Source organism: Hypanus sabinus, chromosome 17 (genome assembly GCF_030144855.1).
Source record: "Hypanus sabinus isolate sHypSab1 chromosome 17, sHypSab1.hap1, whole genome shotgun sequence".
NCBI classification, from domain to species: Eukaryota; Metazoa; Chordata; class Chondrichthyes; order Myliobatiformes; family Dasyatidae; genus Hypanus; species Hypanus sabinus.
In genome coordinates, this window is record NC_082722.1 from 10,730,464 (window position 1) to 10,749,165 (window position 18,702).

The following is an 18,702-nucleotide window of genomic DNA, read 5'->3' on the forward strand; positions in this document are numbered from 1 at the left end:
TAAGTCGTTTGGAGACTAGTTTATTCAAACTTTCGCGGAGCTGGCATTTAATCCCTAGCACCCACCCTCTCTGGGCAGAAATGACATCAGAGGTGCATTACCAAAGCTTCCCCCCCGCATGTTGGTTATTTGTGAGCCGGTTCGCCTGTGCAGAAAGTGGTCGCCACAAGCTGTTCCATTGAGCTAATCCCGTCCCAGTTGAGATTTCAAAGAGAGACAAGATAAATGATCAATTTATTAGAAAGCATCCTATGAAATTCCCTTCGATACCTACATGTATTTCAAGCAAGTTTTGGGCAAGTCAGTGACAGGTATAAATACAAGGAATTCTGGGAGAGTGAAGATAAGGTGGTAAACACAACGAATTCTGGGGCAGTGCAGTGACAGGTAATAAACTCAAGTGTCCCTCCTCCCTTCCTTCTACTTGAGCTCATTCAGTGAATCACTCAACGTGGAATGTGCAGTATTTCCCATTCTGTGGAAAACCTTTCTTCATCATCGAACCCAGTCCTGCTTTTAGGTCTTGTATTCATGGCTGTTGTCCTCTCTATCTACCCATTTTCAGAGAGTCCAGCTATGCTTCCAATATTTTTGGAAGTTTAATTAACTCTCCTTCATTTATGTTTTCCTACCTGAAGTTTAATTCTGGATGGCAGTTTACTGCTAATTAGCTGAACTACAGCTTCTGCATCTCCAAGCTTCAGGAGGGAACAAATCTGTACATTGAGCTTCTGAACATGACCATCCTGAGTTCTTACTGCGACAAAGAAATCTGATTTTGCTTTATATTAATTATGCTGGTAATGCGCCCAGAGCCCTGATGTTCTTGATTTTAAAATTCATGATATGTTTACTTCCCTGTAACCTTGTCCAACACTATTTCTTTCTCATAGTCTTCCAGTTACTGCTGATCACCCACTTGAATCACTCCATCATTAGCATCATTGGAAAGTCTGTAATTTCCCCCTTAAACCTCTCCACCTTTCTATTCTATTTTAAGACAATGCTTAAAAGCCATATATTTGAAGGAATGTTTGGTCATCAAACCTCATTTCCCCGTATATGGTTTGGCAAGTCACAATTGCTTGTCCAGGGATCTTGGACTATTGACCTTGGGCCTTCAGTGACTCATGCTGTTATTCTAGATAGTATCTGCCACCAGTTCCCTTTTTCTAACAAATGTAGATCCAATGGTAGTCTATTTTTATCCATTTTGCCTTATGCTCCATCTTATCTTTATGACATAATGGAATATGCGGACTTTTCCCCAAATTACTTTATCCAGACAGCAGATCCATTTTCCATCATCAAGGACCTCTGCCAACCAAACCTTTTGCAATCTTTTTGCTGCTACCAGTGGGCAGGAAGTGCAGGAGCCTTAGGCCCCAGGCCACTAGTTTCAGGAACATTTATTACCTACAACCATCAAATACCGTAGTTCAATTTACTATCAAAGAATGTATACATTATACAACCTGAAATACTTGGCTTTGCAGACATCCATGAAAAACAGAAGAACCTCAAAAGAGTGAATCAAGACAAAATGTTAGAACCCCAAAGCCCCCTTCCCCTCCCCCATGCAAGCAGCAGCAAGCATCAACACAACAGCCTCCCCCCGTCCCTCCTTCCTGCTTCAGCAAAAAGTTCCAGCGCCCACCCCCCGCCAAGCGAACAGCAAAGCACCCGGAGGGAGACCATGATCTGCAGTCAACACAAACTATAGTTTACCCAACAGTTTGATGTGCCTCAGCTCTCTCTCTGTTACAAGGCACAGAGAGATAGCACCCATTTCACAGCAAAAGGGGAGACAGATAGTCACTGTTACTATGTTACAGTCTGCCGCATCGCTTTTCCATACGTCTGCTGCAGCGGAATCCTGATGTTCCATTTCCTGCAACCCATGGATAACTTCACTCACCTCAATGCTTAACAGATTCCACAACTTTGACAATAAATATACTTTGACTTAGAAGGCCTACAGATATCCAGCAGCCGAATCTTGATGCTAGTATTCAGTCCAATGTGTCTGTGCTTGTGATTTGAACAAACTTTTCCAAATGGGTCCATTGCGTTAAAGTCCAACAACAGGACCAAACACACTCCCAAACCAATGAGAAAATGGCTGATGTTTGTCTTAATCTCATTCATCCAACTAGAATTGATCGATCCTTTACCTGGCATAAGAACATTTAGTTTCCTAGCTTGTTAGTGAAGAGCTTGCTGCAGGATTGTACCACTGCCCTTGCCTAAGAGCAGGTACCATACAGTGTTCAGCCCCCAACCCTTTCCTCACATAGCTGAATATTACAAACAGGGATTTTGTTCAATTTAACTGACAATTTTTATTGTGAATCACATGTTCCTTTTTTCACAGTCGAGCCCAAAAAAAGGGGAAAATTTTAAAGCATGGAAAACTAAAAATTCAAAAACTGAAATGTCAGCAGTTCAAAAGTATTCCCACCCCTTTGCTCACTACTAAATTGAACCAACTCTCGTAGCTATTACAGCCAGTGGTCTCAGGATTGAGAGGCATCTATTTAGTACAGAGATGAGGAAAAACATCAGCCAGAGATAGGTGAATCTATGGAATTCATTGTCACAAATGGCTTGAACTCTTACCAACTCACATATCTAGGGGGACTCCATCCTCACCAGTCTGCCAACCCAACATCCAACCTTGTCTACATTGCTGTCCTTCCAACACAGGTAAAGCTGTCGCCACCATTCAGCATACTTACAAGGAGCACTGCCTCAGGAAAGCAGTATCCATTATCAAGGATGAACTCCATGCGGGCCATACTGTCTTCTTGCTTCTGCAATCGGGAGGGAGGAGCAGAAGCCTTGCGTACCACATCACTGGGTTCAGGAACAATTATTGCCTCTCAGCCATCAGGCTCCTCACCCCAGTAATGAACTGATTCCACAATCTATGGATTCACTCCTAAGGACTCTTCAACTCGTATTCCCAATATCTATTATTTATTTATTATTATTATCGTTATTATTAATGTTTTTTGTCTTTTGAACATTGGTTGTTTGTCCATCTTTGTCATGTGCTGTTTTTCATTTATTCTCATGTGTTTATTTGTATCTGATGTGAATGTCTGCAACAAAATGAATCTCGAGGTAGTATACGGTGACATATATGTACTTAAATAATAAATTAAATTTGAACTTTTTAATTTAACTTAATTTTCAAATGCAGAGTGGAGACTTAGACTCCAGACTGACCTCTAATTCCCCACATCCCTGTCCCTAAACCCTAACCTAACTCCTGACTCCCCTCTCTGTCCCCAAAGCCATTGCTACAAACCTAAACAAATTATATCATTTAAAGAACCTGCATATATCATTATTGTTGAGTAAACAGAATGGACCCTTTCTGCTGTAGGTAGTGATGGCCAGATTCAGAACTATATTGTTCTGAACAGTGAGATAGTGATTGCAATTGAAATTTGGGTGCTGAACTTCTCCAGAGATAATAACCAAGTTCTTCATTGATGTGCATATCCCAAGATAACTATTTTCATTTTTACAGATGTCCATCCATAAGTCAGAAAATAGACCAAGATCACTTTATGGGTAACTAAACCTCCACAGTCCCATAAGGAATGGCATTGAAAACACAAAAGGCTGATAAGAAAGGTGGAGAGAGAGGGGAACTAAGTTCTGCCATTGGTAGGAATAAAACATTGGTACACACGTTGAATTGTCGAATTAAATATTATCATGGAAGTTCATTCATGTATCCAGGTGTCCATAACTCAGTGTTCTTAACCCAGTGACAGCCTGTAATTCATTCACTCTTTGTCAGCGAACACAAAGTTTATTCAATTGACTAGTGCCCATAACAAACTGGTAATCATTCTGACAGCATAGTTCAAGTTAGCTTATGAAGGTTATACTTGTCCTTCACAAGAACAATTCACAACCAGGGGTTCTTTGTAATGGTTATACATTCAAAATTCTAGTTTCAAGTTTATTGATCATCAAAGCACACAGTGAAATGAACCGTTTGCATTAACAACCAATACACCTGATGCTGTGCTGGGGGCAGCCCACAAGTGTTGCTGCATATTCCAGTGCCAACACAGCATGCTCACAATGCAATACAAAAGCAAAAAACACAACAAAGTAAGCCCTATTCCTCCCTCCCACCCATGTGCATACACAGTCCTCTAAGCCCAGGTTCCAGCCTCCAGTGGACACGGACTCAGGCCTGCAGGCACTGGGCTTTGACCTCCCCAGCAGACTCTCAGAGATTCGCAGACTGTGCTCTCGCCATTGGGCTTTGACATCTGGATTTATAATTTGACCCCCCGAGCCTCAATCCCAGGACACACTGATCACCAAACACTAGGCCAGTCTCCCTTAGGTCATCAGAACTCACTCCTCCTGTCTGCACTGAACTCCAACTCCAGAATCCGCTCCCAACTTGCTGACCTGGGCAGGCCGTCATTCCAGTTCTGTTTCCTCGATGTTCAACCATGAATGCCCCATGTGCACTTTGTTAGCCTTCAGTGCAAAACATGTACTCAGACTCCAACCTAGTTCTCCCTCATCCCTGTCCTTAATCCCTAACCTAATCCCTAACTCCCTTCTTTGTCCCTAAAGCCATCTTTACAAACTAAAAAACAACTAAATTAAAGCACTGACTGATGAAAGATAATGTGCCAATTGTTCCTTTCAGCCCCCTATCTACCCATGTCCCAGGCTACAGAACGATATTGATTAACTATTGGATGGAGCATTGACAGGTGGAATTTAATCCTGTCAAGTACAAAGTGTTGCATTTGGAAGAAACCCACACAGTCACAGGGAGAATGAGCAAACTCCAGACGTACAGTGCCTAAGGTCAAGACTGGACGTAGGTCTCTGGATCCCTGATGCAGCAGCTTTGCCAGTTGGTGGATTGCACTATATTCAATAATCCTTCTGAGTAGCTGCTTATGGTTTCTTCAAGCTGAGTGCCAAATTTATAACTTCAAAGATTTATTATTAGCGGATGCTTCCTGACTCATTGAATGGGATGTACTGTTTAATAAATACTTGCTTTTTTACCTAAGCAGGTAGCACAAGATCATTTAATTGGTCTTGGGATTGTCCAAAGCCTGGCTCATGGGATTTTATTGATCGTTAAGCAGTTCACCATTCCTGTTCCTTGCAACCAGAGCTGAACAAAGCTCCCTCCAACAGAGAGTGAGGAATCCCCTTCTTCATTTGGACAAGATCCCCATAATTGTCATGTCATCCAGTGGCGAGCTGAGGAAGACCACTGCAGCTCAAGTGATCAAGCCCGTCCTCCACTCCAACCCAAATCAGGAGCATGTGCAAAGTCAGCACACAACCAACCAACAAATTAAAACCTCTCCCTTCATGTCACAAGCTTGAGACGCAGAATGGCAAAGGCATTTCTGGTTCAGTATTTGCATAACTTATTCAAGTTCCAGAAATGGGATTAATTCCCTGTGATCAGAACCCAAAAACGGCCTTGGTTAATGCTTTGAAAACTAATTCATCAAAGCTGTAACTTGCAGTTCTGTTCCAGTGTCTCGTTGACACTGTAATCTGTATTCTTTCCTGAGCCAATTTTCTCCCCAAGTGCACTCACTCACCCTGGACGTCATTTCAAAAGCCACTTGTTGATGTCTTGGTCCGGTGCCCATTCTTCAGACAGCAGACAGTGAAAGCTGCCTGGCGTCTTACTGGGAAAGGAAGGCGGAAGAGCTGGAGAGATGAGCAAGGAATGAAAAGCTGAAGCTGAAACTGTCCATGCCAGAAATTCCCTCACACCATCACAACTGGAAGTTACTGAGGCTTCCAGTCTCTTCCAAAGCTAGCAAACAGAAGAAGATCCCCAATGGACACTGCATGTGAAGGAAGCTATACACCTTTCCAAAACTTGGTATACTCCAGGGTTTTACAACCAATGATACCACCTTTGCAATGCAGTCATGCACATGTGAGCCTTCCAATCAGGAGCATTAGCAGGCCACTGAAGCCTGCTTTATCTTTTAAGAAACTCATCACAAATCTGATCCCAATCTCAAATCCACCATCCCACCTACCCCCACTAACTCTTCACCCCTTAATCCTCAACAATCTAGCTACCTCTGCTTTAGAAAAATTCCACGTATCTGCTCTCACCATCTTTCCAAAGATTCACAAACCCTGGACAGGATACAGATTTCTTCCCCACTCTGTCCTGAATGGACAACCCTTTAATTTTAAACAGTGACAGCTGTTGGGCAAGGTATGGCACCTGCTTAGTCCCCTGATCAGAGTCACCTGAAGCCATGGGAGCAGGTGGTGGTTGGTCCTATGAGCAGCTAGTACATACCACAAATCCATGTGACCACTGACACCAGGCAGACATTCTCTGAAGAGTATTGATAATGACTGGGATTATCCGTCTTGTAAAGGCACTGCCCACAAGGTGGCAATGGCAAACCACATCTGCAGAAAAATTTGTCAAGAACAAACATAGTCATAGACTATGATCACCTACTTCAAACGATTTGGCACACAATGATGATAAAGAAGATGGGTCTCGGCTTGAAACGTCAACTATGCTTTTTTTCCATAGATGTTGCCTGGCCTGCTGAGTTCCTCCAGCATTTTGTGTGTGTTGCTCGGATTTCCAGCATCTGCAGATTTTTTCTTGTTTATAATGATGACACACGCAGTTGTAGATTGTTCCCACAAGGAAGCATTCCCTGTACGTGCAACCCATCAAAGACACTCAGGATCACACAGCAAGCTCCTGTGAACAGCATTCTGATGCACAATAAGAAGGACCTAAAGACAACACCTTCACGAGTGTAATACTCCCTTAGGCCTCCACTGAACTTGGAGAGAAGCTGGAGCCTGGCCTTCTACTAGATGAAAGTCAACTGACCTTGACTGAGTCTGATAACTAAATCTTCACACAATTCAAGTCAGAGGAAAGGGAGGAGGCTGAGCCTTGCCTTCAGGTGCCTCATAGCCATGTTTCACTTAGAGTCATAGAACACTACAGGCCCTTCCGCCCATTTATTCCATTTCAAACTGTTATTCTGCCTAGTCCCATTGACCTGCACCAGGACCATAGCCCACCTAACCTTCACATCCAAGTATTTATCCAACTATTGAAATTGAATCCCTATCCCCTGCTCCCTTTACCACTGACCTTCCTGCCCAGTTCTCTTCTGCCCTTCATTCTCTGTATGGCCCATCAGCATCAATTACCACTTAACTTCCCCTTTTGTATAGTCTTTTCGATGGAAAGGATTTCCAAGTGTACTTACTTGAAAATTTCCCAGCTTCCTTCATCTCAGCCTTTGTTGCTTTGTTTCCATAGCAACACTTTGAGGAGTCAGCACCTAGTCAGCAGTGTACAGAATGTTTTGTTGCAAAGATGGCCAAGGTCAGCACGCAGATGAACTCCAGTGAGGTCACTGAGAATGAGCCAGGCTGCTCTGCAAACGAGCAGCTGCAAGATCAAAGCCATGTCCGATCAGCAAGGTCAAGATCACGTCCAGCCAGAGGTTCTAAGGGAAAGGCCTATTTCTGCCTTTTTTATTATTTAGTCATTTCAGGATGAGGACCTCCCTGCACTTATGTTCATCTCTATCTGCCTCTGATAGATAACCACACTGGAGACTTTAGAATCATATAAAGGCAGAACTCAGGATGGATAGCAAAGATTCCTCCCGTTAAGGACATTAGATAATCAAGTGAGCTGGTACACAATTCAGTCATTTCAATATCGCTATTTTGAGACCAACCTTTTTTAAAGGAAAAGTCATATTTGTTGAATTACTTCGATTAACATTTCCAATCTATCATGCTGGGATTTGACCTTCAGATTCAGATTCATTTGTTTATCATATGTCCATCAAAATGTGAGTGAAATGTATAATTTTTGTTAGCAACCAGAAAGCTTAAGGATGGCACCAACATAGCATGTCCAATGTCACTGTTCGCTATCAGATACAGATGGTAAGCTGCAACAGCATGTTAGTGCAAGGGGTTTTATCTAGTGCCAGGTGAAAAAAAGTGCAAAAACTGCCCAAAGTTGTGAAGAAAAAGAAATATTTACAAATAGACAAATGAAAACAAAGATGTACAAAAATTTACGTATACAGAGGCATTCTCCACAACACACATTGTCTTTAACTTTCCAATGTAACTATTCACCAACTATCAACTCCAACCTCCTCATATCTACCAAAGCCAGACTGAGGATTTAAATCTGCCTCCACCTCAAACCTAACAACACTAGTGCAAGTTGAGGGAGGGAGAGTAAAAGAACCATAGTCTAAAGTTGTGTATAGCTATTTCCAATCAGATCAAGAGCTGATTGCAGTGGGGAAGAACCTTGAGGTGTGGGTCTTCAGACTCCTGGGCCTCCTGCCTGATGACAGCATGGAGAAGAGGATATGGGCCTGGATGATGGAGATATTTACTGATGGATGTCATCTCCCTGTCACAGAAAGAAGGCAGAGCTTAGGAGGGTTAACAGCACCTAAGAGTGACTCCTTTGCTTGCATCTTTGGAAACAGTGCTATTTCCATCTTTAATGTTTCTATTTTTCCCTTTCAGGGTTCTTTTGAAGACCCTAACCTGGAGTTACACGCTGACTTCAGTTCTTTGGGGGAATGGGGCCCGCTCTCAGGGTTTCACAACTGGCTGTCGTTCAGCATGCCAAGGGCTTGGCCTAGGAGCTCCATTTTCCTTTGGAGGACTGAGTTTCCGTGGCTCTGGAGATGGTGGGGGGGGGGGGGGCTGAATCAGAAGTTGGTGTCCGAGCGGAAGACCGGTGTGTTGTGGGAGACAGAAGATCTACGGCTGTATGCCAGAGACCTGAGATTTTGGGGCACAGAGCTCGGAAAAAGCGGCACAACAGACTTTTAACATTGTAAACCAGCGAGTTGATCGTTGAGTCTCCCCGCTCGCTGTGAAACAGAGACACACCTTTCTTCCTTATTAGGGAGAGAGAGAGAGCCTGTGGTATGTTGAATGCTGGGTGAAGAAAAAGCATTTCAGGATGTATATTGTATACATTTCTCTGACATTAAATGTATCTTTGAAATATCACCTCTTGATGCCCTCATTTGCGGGGAGACCCGTACCCATGGCGGGACTGGCTGAGCCTGCCACTCCTGGTAGCCTCTTGTAGTCATCTAAATTGGACTTTACATACCAGGCCATGATGCATCAGATCAGTCTGCTTTCCACTGTCCATCTGTGGAGGACATGCTAAATCACCTTAAGCGTCTAAGTATAGACACTGACTCGCCTTCTTCAAGTTTGCTTCTGGGTACTGACCATAGAATAGAGCCTCTGAGATGTTGGCATCCAGGATCTGGAGGCTGCTCGTCCTTTCCACTGCTGCCTCTCGATGAGGGTTGAGTAGGTGACATCCATCCCAGAACATCCCAGAACATGTCCTCTTCTCATTACTACATCAGAGGAGATACAGGAGACTGAAGACACACACCCAACTTTTTAGGACCAGCTTCTTCCCTTCTGCCATCAGATTTAGATAAGGACTATAAATCTATGAACATTAGCTCACTTTTGCTCCCTTTTTTCACTACTTAATTATTTTTTATATTTCTTATTGTTACTTAGTAATTCTTTATCCTTCAAAGTTTCAAAGGTACAGTTAATGTCAGAGACTCCCAGATAGTTGCATGGAGCTTAGAAAAATAGAGGCCTATGGGTACCCCTAGGTAATTTCTCAGGTAAGGATATGTTCGGCACAGCTTTGTGGGCCGAAGGGGCTGTATTGCGCTGTAGGTTTTCTGTGTTTCCGTGTTTCTAATGTCAGAGAAATGTATACAATATACATCCTGAAATGCTTTTGCTTCGCAACCAACCACAAAAACAGAGGAGTGCCCCAAAGAATGAATGACAGTTAAATGTTAGAACTCCAAAGTCCCCCCCAGCTTCCCTCTCACCTGCGCATAAATGGCAGCAAACAACAATTCCCCCTACCCCCACCGGCAAAATACAGTATCAGCAGCCACCACCGAGCACTCAAGCGTGAACAAAGCAACAGCAAAGATACAGACTTGCAGTTGCTCCAAAGACTACTTGTTCACCCAGTACTTGACATACCACAGACTCTCTCTCTCTCTCTCTCTCACTCTCTCTCTCTCTCTCTCTCTCTCTCTCTCTCTCTCTCTCTCTCTCTCTCTCTCTCTCTCTCTCTCTCTCTCTCTCTCTCTCTCTCCCTCATAACAGAGAAAGAGATGTCTCCGTTTCACAGCAAGAGGGGAGACATAACAACCAACTCGCTGGTTTACGATGTTAAAAGTCCATTGCATCGCTTTTTCTGAGCTATGTGCCCAAATATCTCGAGTCTCTGGGCACACAGCCATAGATCTTTTGACTCCATCGACGACACACCAATCACCTGCAGAGGCACTGACCTCCAGTCCCCCCCGTCTCCAGAGCTACAGTATCCCAGTCCTCTGAAGGCAAGGGAAGCTCTTAGAACGAGCCCTTGACGTGCTAAACAATGGCCATTCATGAAACTCCGAGAGCAGGTTCCATTCCCGCAAAGAACCATAGTCAGTGTGCAACTCGAGATCAGGGTCTTCAAAAGAATACTGAAAGGGAAAAATAGAGATACTAAAGATGGAACTAGAGTTGTTTCCGAAGATCCAAGCAAAGGTGTCGCTGTTAGGTGCCATTAATCCTCCTCAAAGTATCAGGTATCATTCTCTGCTGCTGCCGCAAAACAATAAATTGCATAACAAATGTCACTGATAATAAACCTGATTCTGATTCTGATGCTAATTCTATCTATGATCATGGACTATCGATCCAGAGACAAAAGCTCACTCCAGAGCAGTGAGGATTCCGTATCTTTATCATCATTCCTGAAATTATCAACAGTCTGTTAATTATTCAGATTTAAATTCTATAGCTCCTGTCGTGTGTCTGAATACATCCACATCTACCCCTGTTACCCCTCTGCCTTAAATCTGTGATGCTCTAATTAATGGCCTATCATTTTCTGGAAACAATTTCCTATGTTCCACTTTCAGTAGGAAGATTCACCTCAGCCTCTCTCATACCATCAAGCAATCACCTCATTTCTTTCTAGATCCCCAACACTAACAGGTCAATTAGTCATTGATTGTTTTTCTTTTTCTACAAAGCAGAGAAAAGTGGATGTAATTAACTTGTCCCTCGAGTAAGGTGCTCTGGGTTCCAAGTCCACAGAAGCCATGGCTGCTGGTTTCTGGATTATTTGGGTTTGACAGACTTGTTGTCTATTGTTCAATGCTATGAAGACATTGGTCTTTGGCATATGGAACATTTTGATGATTACCATTTCAGAATGATGGTCCACTGCAGATGCCATCTCATTGGTTCTTCACTCAATTCTGAAACATCTGAAACATCTTTCCACACATAGACTGGGAAGCCCATACTGTAAAAGGGCTGGATGGTTTGGAGTTTGTAAAATGTGTGCAGGATAGTTTTTTGCAGCAATACATAGAGGTACCAACTAGAGAAGGGGCAGTGTTGAATCTTCTGTTAGGGAATGAAATAGGTCAGGTGACGGAAGTATGTGTTGGGGAGCACTTCGGGTCCAGTGATCACAATACCATTAGTTTCAATATAATTATGGAGAAGGATAGGACTGGACCCAGGGTTGAGATTTTTGATTGGAGAAAGGCTAACTTTGAGGAGATGCGAAAGGATTTAGAAGGAGTGGATTGGGACAATTTGTTTTATGGGAAGGATGTAATAGAGAAATGGAGGTCATTTAAAGGTGAAATTTTGAGGGTACAGAATCTTTATGTTCCTGTTAGGTTGAAAGGAAAGGTTAAAATTTTGAGAGAGCCATGGTTTTCAAGTGATATTGGAAACTTGGTTAGGAAAAAAAGATATATCTACAATAAATATAGACAGCGTGGAGTAAATGAGGTGCTCGAGGAATATATAGAGTGTAAGAAGAATCTTAAGAAAGAAATTAGAAAACCTAAAAGAAGATACGAGGTTGCTTTGGCAAGTAAGGTGAAAATAAATCCAAAGTGTTTCTCCAGTTATATTAATAGCAAAAGGATAGTGAGGGATAAAATTGGTCCCTTAGAGAATCAGAGTGGACAGCTATGTGTGGAGCGGAAGGAGATGGGGGAGATTTTGAACAATTTCTTTTCTTCGGTATTCACTAAGGAGAAGGATTTTGAATTTTGTAAGGAAACAAGTAGGGAAGTTATGGAAACTATGACAATTAAAGAGGAGGAAGTACTGGTGCTTTTAAGGAATATAAAAGTGGATAAATCTCCGGATCCTGACAGGATATTCCCTAGGACCTTGAGGGAGGTTAGTGTAGAAATAGCAGGGGCTCTGAAAGAAATGTTTCAAATGTCATTAGAAACGGGGGATGGTGCCGGAGGATTGGTTCCATTGTTTAAAAAGGGTTCTAAGAGTAAACCTAGCAATTAGTAAGTTTGACATCAGTAGTGGGTAAATTATTGGAAAGTATTCTTAGAGATGGTATATATAATTATCTGGATAGACAGAGTCTGATTAGGAATAGTCAGCATGGATTTCTGCATGGAAGGTCATGTTTGACAAATCTTACTGAATTTTTTGAAGAGGTTATGAGGAAAGTTGACGAGGGTAAAACAGTGGATGTTGTTTATACTGACTTCAGTAAGGCCTTTGACAAGATTCCGCATGGAAGGTTAGTTAGGAAGGTTCAATTGTTATATATTAATATTGAAGTAGTAAAATGGTTTCAACAGTGGCTGGATGGGAGATGCCAGAGAGTAGTGATGAATAACTGTTTGTCAGGTTGGAGGCCGGTGACTAGTGGTGCGCCTCAGGGATCTGTACTGGGTCCGATGTTGTTTGTCATATACATTAATGATCTGGATGATGAGGTGGTAAATTGGATTAGTGAGTATGCAGATGATACAAAGATAGGTGGCGTTGTGGATAATGAAGTAGGTTTTCAAAGTTTGCAGAAAGATTTAGGCCAGTTGGAAGAGTGGGCTGAAAGATGGCAGATGGAGTTTAATGCTGATAAGTGTGAGGAGCTACATTTTGGTAATAATTTTTCTCATAATCAAAATAGGTAGGGCATTGAAGAATGCAGTAGAACAGAGTGATCTAGGAATAATGGTGCATAGTTCACTGAAGGTGGAATCTCATGTGGATAGGGTGGTGAAAAAAGCTTTTGGTATGTTGGCCTTTATAAATCGGAGCATTGAGTATAGGAGTTGGGATGTAATGTTAAAATTGTAGAAGGCATTGGTAAGGCCAAATTTGGAGTATTGTGTACAGTTCTGGTCACCGAATTATGGGAAAGATGTCAACAAAATAGAGAGAGTACAGAGAAGATTTAATAGAATGTTACCTGAGTTTCAGCACCTAAGTTACAGGGAAAGACTGAATAAGTTAGGTCTTTATTCTTTGGAGCATAGAAGGTTGAGGGGGGACTTGATAGAGGTATTTAAAATTATGAGGGGCATAGATAGAGTGGATAGGCTTTTTCCATTGAGAGTAGGAGAGATTCAAACAAGAGGGCATGAGTTGAGACTTAGGGGGCAAAAGTTTAAGGGTAACATGAGGGGGAATTTCTTTACTCAGAGAGTGGTAGCTGTGTGGAACAAGCTTCCCGTAGAAGTGGTAAAGGCAGGTTCGGTATCGTCATTTAAAGCAAAATTGGATAGGTATATGGACAGGAAGGGAATGGAGGGTTACGGGCTGAGTGCAGGTCAGTGGGACTAGGTGAGAGTAAGTGTTCGGCACGGACTAGAAGGGCCAAGATGGCCTGTTTCTGTGCTGTAGTTGTTATATGGTTAGATGGATGTCTAAGAGCCTCCTGGACAGCAAAGGTGCATACATCAAGATGCTCTTTATCAACTATAGCTCAGCATTCAATGTATCATCTCCTCAAAACTAATCAGTAAGCTCCAGGACCCTGGCCTCAATACCTCCCTGTGCAATTGGATCCTCAATCTCCTCACTTGCAGACCCCAGTCAGTTTGGATTAGATAACATCACCTCCACAATCTCCATCAGCACAGGTGTGCTTAACCCCTACTCTCACAAAATGCTGGTAGAATGCAGCAGGCCAGGCAGCTGGCCAGCTATAGGAAGAAGTACAGTAGACGTATCAGGCTGAGACCCTTCGTAAGGACCAACTGAAAGAAAAGATAGTAAGAGATTTGAAAGTGGGAGGGCAAGGGGGAAATCTGAAATACACTTAATGACTGTAATGACTTAAATATGGCATTGAAGCTGTATTTAAAGGATGCTGATGACAACACTGTTGTTGGCTGAATCAAAGTGGTGACAAATTGGCATTTAGAAGTCAGATTAAACATTTGGCTCAATGGTGCCACAACAGCAGCCTGTCACTCAACATTAGCAAAACCAAAGAGCTGCTTATTGACTACAGGAGAAAGTCCAAGAACCAGTCCTCATTAGGGAAGGGAGTTTGAGAGAGTCAATATCTTTAAATTCCTTGATGTTATCACATCAGCGGATCTTTCCTGAGACCAGCATGTAAGTGCCATCACAAAAAAGGCCTCCACTTTCTGAAATGCTTGCACAGATTCAATATATCGTCAAAAACTTTGACGAACTTCTACAGACTCACAGTGGAGAGTATCCTGACTGGTTGCATCATGCCCTGGTATGGAAACACCAGTGCATGAGAATGGAAAAGCCTACAAAAATTGGAGAATACAGCCCAGTCCATCACAGGCAAAACTCTCCCCACCACCAAGCACATCTACAAGGAACGCTGCCACAAGAAACTAGCATTCATCATCAAAACCCTCACCATCCCAGCCATGCTCCCTTCTTGCTACTGCCATAAGGTAGCAGTTACAGAAGCCTTAGGTCTCATATCACCAGGTTCAGCAACAGTCATTACCTTTCAACCATCAGGCTCATGAACCACTATGGATTACTTCACTCACCTCAATACTGAACTGATTCCACAATCTATGGGCTCACTTTCAAGGACCCTACAACTCATTTGTTTATTTATTTGTGTATTTGCATAGATTGTCTTCCTTTGCTCATTGATTGTTTGTCAGTCTTTATAGATAGATACTTTATTGATCGCAAAAGAAAATTAGTTTCGCAATAGCATCACAAGTGCACAGATACACAAATATTAGAAAAGAAGTAAGAAAGAATAAAACATAAGTTAATGAAAATAAGATCTACAAGATTTACAAGTGAAAGATTACGAGACTAACAAGATTTCCAAGTTCACACTGATAAGATAGTAGTGCAATAATTACCGTAATATTATACAGAAATGAGAGCACATTCACACTGTTCAGATAAGAAGTGATGGTAGTATTGCACAGGGTGCCCCTGATAGCAGAGTGTGGTAAACAGAAGTTAATAACAGTCTAACATGAGGGGGCCATCACTTCCCTGGCTATAGGTTAACTCATTATAGAGCCTAATGGTGGAGGGTAAGAATTACCTCATATAGTGCTCTTCACAACAGCACAGTTGTGTCACAACCACAGATTCGGCAGCACAGCAGATATGGCAATTGCGCTTGTGAATATGCACGTATCAGCTAATTATTTCATTGTGATAGTATTTAACTCCATTCATTCCGTCATGGTGTTTGTCAAGTTTGTTTGTCAAGAGTGTTTGTCAAGACTTGGCATAGCAATATTTTACTGCCTGATTGCATTCGGCCTTGCCTGAGAAATTAGACTGTTGAATCAACTGACTCTGAACACTAGCACTATTCGTTTTGTATTTAGTTATTCATTTCAGCCACAGTGTAGGCTTTGTTTTCCATTTGAGAGTTTTAGTTAATAACCCTGTTTGGCCTAGTGTTCATTGTTTTCTTTTCCCTTTAACACTGTTCGCATTAATGTCTGTTAACTATCGACCTGCTTCAGTGTCTCTCAATTTGCACTTGGCCATGTCGGAACCGGCACTAGACAGTTGTCTAGTCTATCACTGAAAGTGCTTCTCTGTACAGCCAAGGTGGCACGCAGAGGGTGAGAAACATTGTCCAGAATTGCCAGGATTTTCTTTAGGGTCCTTTGTTCTACCACAGTCTCCAGTGTGTCAAGTTTGACTCCTATAACAGAGCCAGGCTTTCTCAGTTTATTGAGCTTGTTGGCATCACTCTTGTTGATGCCATTGCCTCAGCACACCACTGCATAGATGATTGTACTGGTGACAACAGACTGATAGTATATGTGAAGAAGAAGCCTGCATACCCCAAATGACCTCAGTCTCCTCAAGAAGTAGTGATGACTCTGGCCCTTCTTGTACACCACCTATATGTGATTTTTCATTGATTCTATTGTACTTTGTTTTACAGTGAATGCCTGCAAGAAAATGAATCTCAGGGTAGTATATGGTGACACATACATACCTTGATAATACATTTACTTTGACTTTGAACTTCAGCAGCATTTTTCAGATATTGTACTCACCAGCCTTTGTAGAAAAGGTTGCCCCTCAGGTCCCAGAAGGAAATAATCAGATCCTGACGAATGGTCTCGGCCCGAAATGTTGACTGTTCTTTTCCACAGATACTGCCCGACCTGCTGAGTTCCTCCAGCTGGTTGTACCATTTGCTTTGACCCCAGCATCTGCAGTGTACTGTGTGGTTAATAATCAGAGAATACCTTGTCATTGTACTTGAGATGTTAAGAATTGAACTGAGGTGATAATATCAAGATGCCGATGGTAGATATAAAAAATTAAATGTAAGCACAGGTTACAAGAGGGATGACAGCAAAAACCTGAGATCAAAGAGATGAGCCACATGTCACCCCAGTGTAATATCCCTTTTGTGCTTGAATTCCTGCCTGCGTATCTGTCCTGTCTAAAGTTTGTGAGCCTGGAGATGCCACCAACTAGTGATCTATGCAAATGAATAGGGCAGAGTGCTGCGTATGAAATCCAACTGGCAATAACATGGAGCATCATTCTCCATCTGCAGTCTGATTCTTTATCTTTTTAGTCAGAGATACTCCACGGTATCCAGCCCAATTACACCCACGTGACTAACTTGCTTACTAACCCGTATCTCGGAATGTGGCGGGAAACCAGAGAACACAGAGGAAACCCACGTGGTTACAGAAAGAATGTACAAGTCAACACATACAAACAAGCTGGATGAACTCAGCGTTCGTTGAAAGGAGCAGTCAACATTTCAGGATGAGACCCTTCATCAGGACTGAAGAAGGAGGGGGCAGGGGCCCTATAAAGAAGGTGGGGGGAAGGGGAAGGTGCAGGTGAAAAACCAATCAGAGGAAAGATTGGGGGAGGGGATAGGCAGAAGAGGTGAAGAAGGAATGTAAGGGAAAGCACTATGGGTAGTAGAAGGCAAAATCATGACAGAGGTGATAGGCAGCTAGAAGAGGAGACAGAGTGAAAGTGTGATAGGGGAAGGGAGGGGCGGGGAAGTACTGGAAGTTGGAGAATTCGATATTCATACCAAGGGGCTGGAGACTACCCAGACGGTATATGAAATGTTGCTCTTCCAACCTGAGTTTGGCCTCATCATGGCAGTAGAGGAGGCCTATTTCTACTAAATCTACAATAATCCCATAGTATTCACTTTAATTCTCTCCTTTCACCACTCATTTATACACATTAGGGTCAAAATAATTGTCAATTTGTTTCTTATTGTATCCGAATTACAGTGATCAGCTTTGTTAGCATGCCATCCAGACACTTCATTCCACACATTGAGCTAGTACTAAAAGAAAAATAATTAAAGAAGGAACTATCATATTTTCTTTCTAATGGAACCAGCCAATAAGTGCTGTTACAAAGAAGGCACAGCAGTCTCTCTACTTTTTTAGATGTTTGTACGGATTCAGCAGTAAACATATGTACAGTGGAGAGTGTATTAACTGGTTGCATCACGGCCTGGTATGTAAACACCAATACCCAAGAATGGAAAAGCCTAAAAAAAGTAGTGGATACAGCCCAGTTCAATACAGGAAACCCCTGAACAGCACTGAGCACATCTACAGGGGGTGCTGCCACAAGAAAGCAGCATCCATCGTCAAGGACCCCACCATCCAGGCCATGCTCTCTTCTCACTGTTGCTATCAGGAAGGAGGTACAGGAGCGTTGGGTTCAACACCACTCGGTTCAGGAACCATCAGGCTCCGGAATTACCCTTCAACCATCAGGCTCCAGAACCAGTGTGGATAATATCAACTCTGAACTGATTTTGCAACCTATGGACTTACTTTCAAGGACTTTACAACTCATGTTTTCAGTATTATTTACTTACTTATTTATTAATACTATTATTATTACTTGTCTTTGAACAGTTTGTCTTCATTTGCACTTTGGTTGTTGCTTGTGTATAGTTTTTCATTGATTCTGTGTATTTCTTTGTTCCACTGTGAATGTCTGCAAGAAAATGAATCCCAAGGTAGAATATGGCAAAGTATATGTACTTTGATGATAAATTTACTTTGAATTTTCAATGCAGAATACAGACTGCAGTGCAGCAGGAAAATAAGGTAACACAATGATTGAGATATTGGTAGATTGAGTGATCAGGTATTTTCAGTGTTAGAAGTGCAATATTCAACAGTCTTATAACAATGGGTAGAAGCTGTGCTTGAACCTGGTGGTGCATGTTCTCAAGCTTTTGGCTGATCGGAGGTGGGAGAAGAGAAAATGACTGGGATGGGAGGGGTCTGTAATTGTGTAAGCTGCTTTCCTGAG

At 42.4% G+C, this 18,702-nt stretch overlaps 1 long non-coding RNA gene across 1 annotated transcript in view; it reads right to left on the reverse strand.

Annotated features, from left to right (window-relative positions):
* Positions 1-18,383, reverse strand: part of LOC132407138 (uncharacterized) — a 44,369-nt gene extending 25,986 nt beyond the window's left edge. The window contains exons 1-2 of the long non-coding RNA XR_009516376.1: positions 18,260-18,383; positions 16,440-16,598 (exon numbers count right to left, since the gene is read on the reverse strand). This is a non-coding gene — a long non-coding RNA (uncharacterized LOC132407138). The remainder of the gene's footprint in view (positions 1-16,439; positions 16,599-18,259) is intronic.
* Positions 18,384-18,702: the final 319 nt, after the last annotated feature.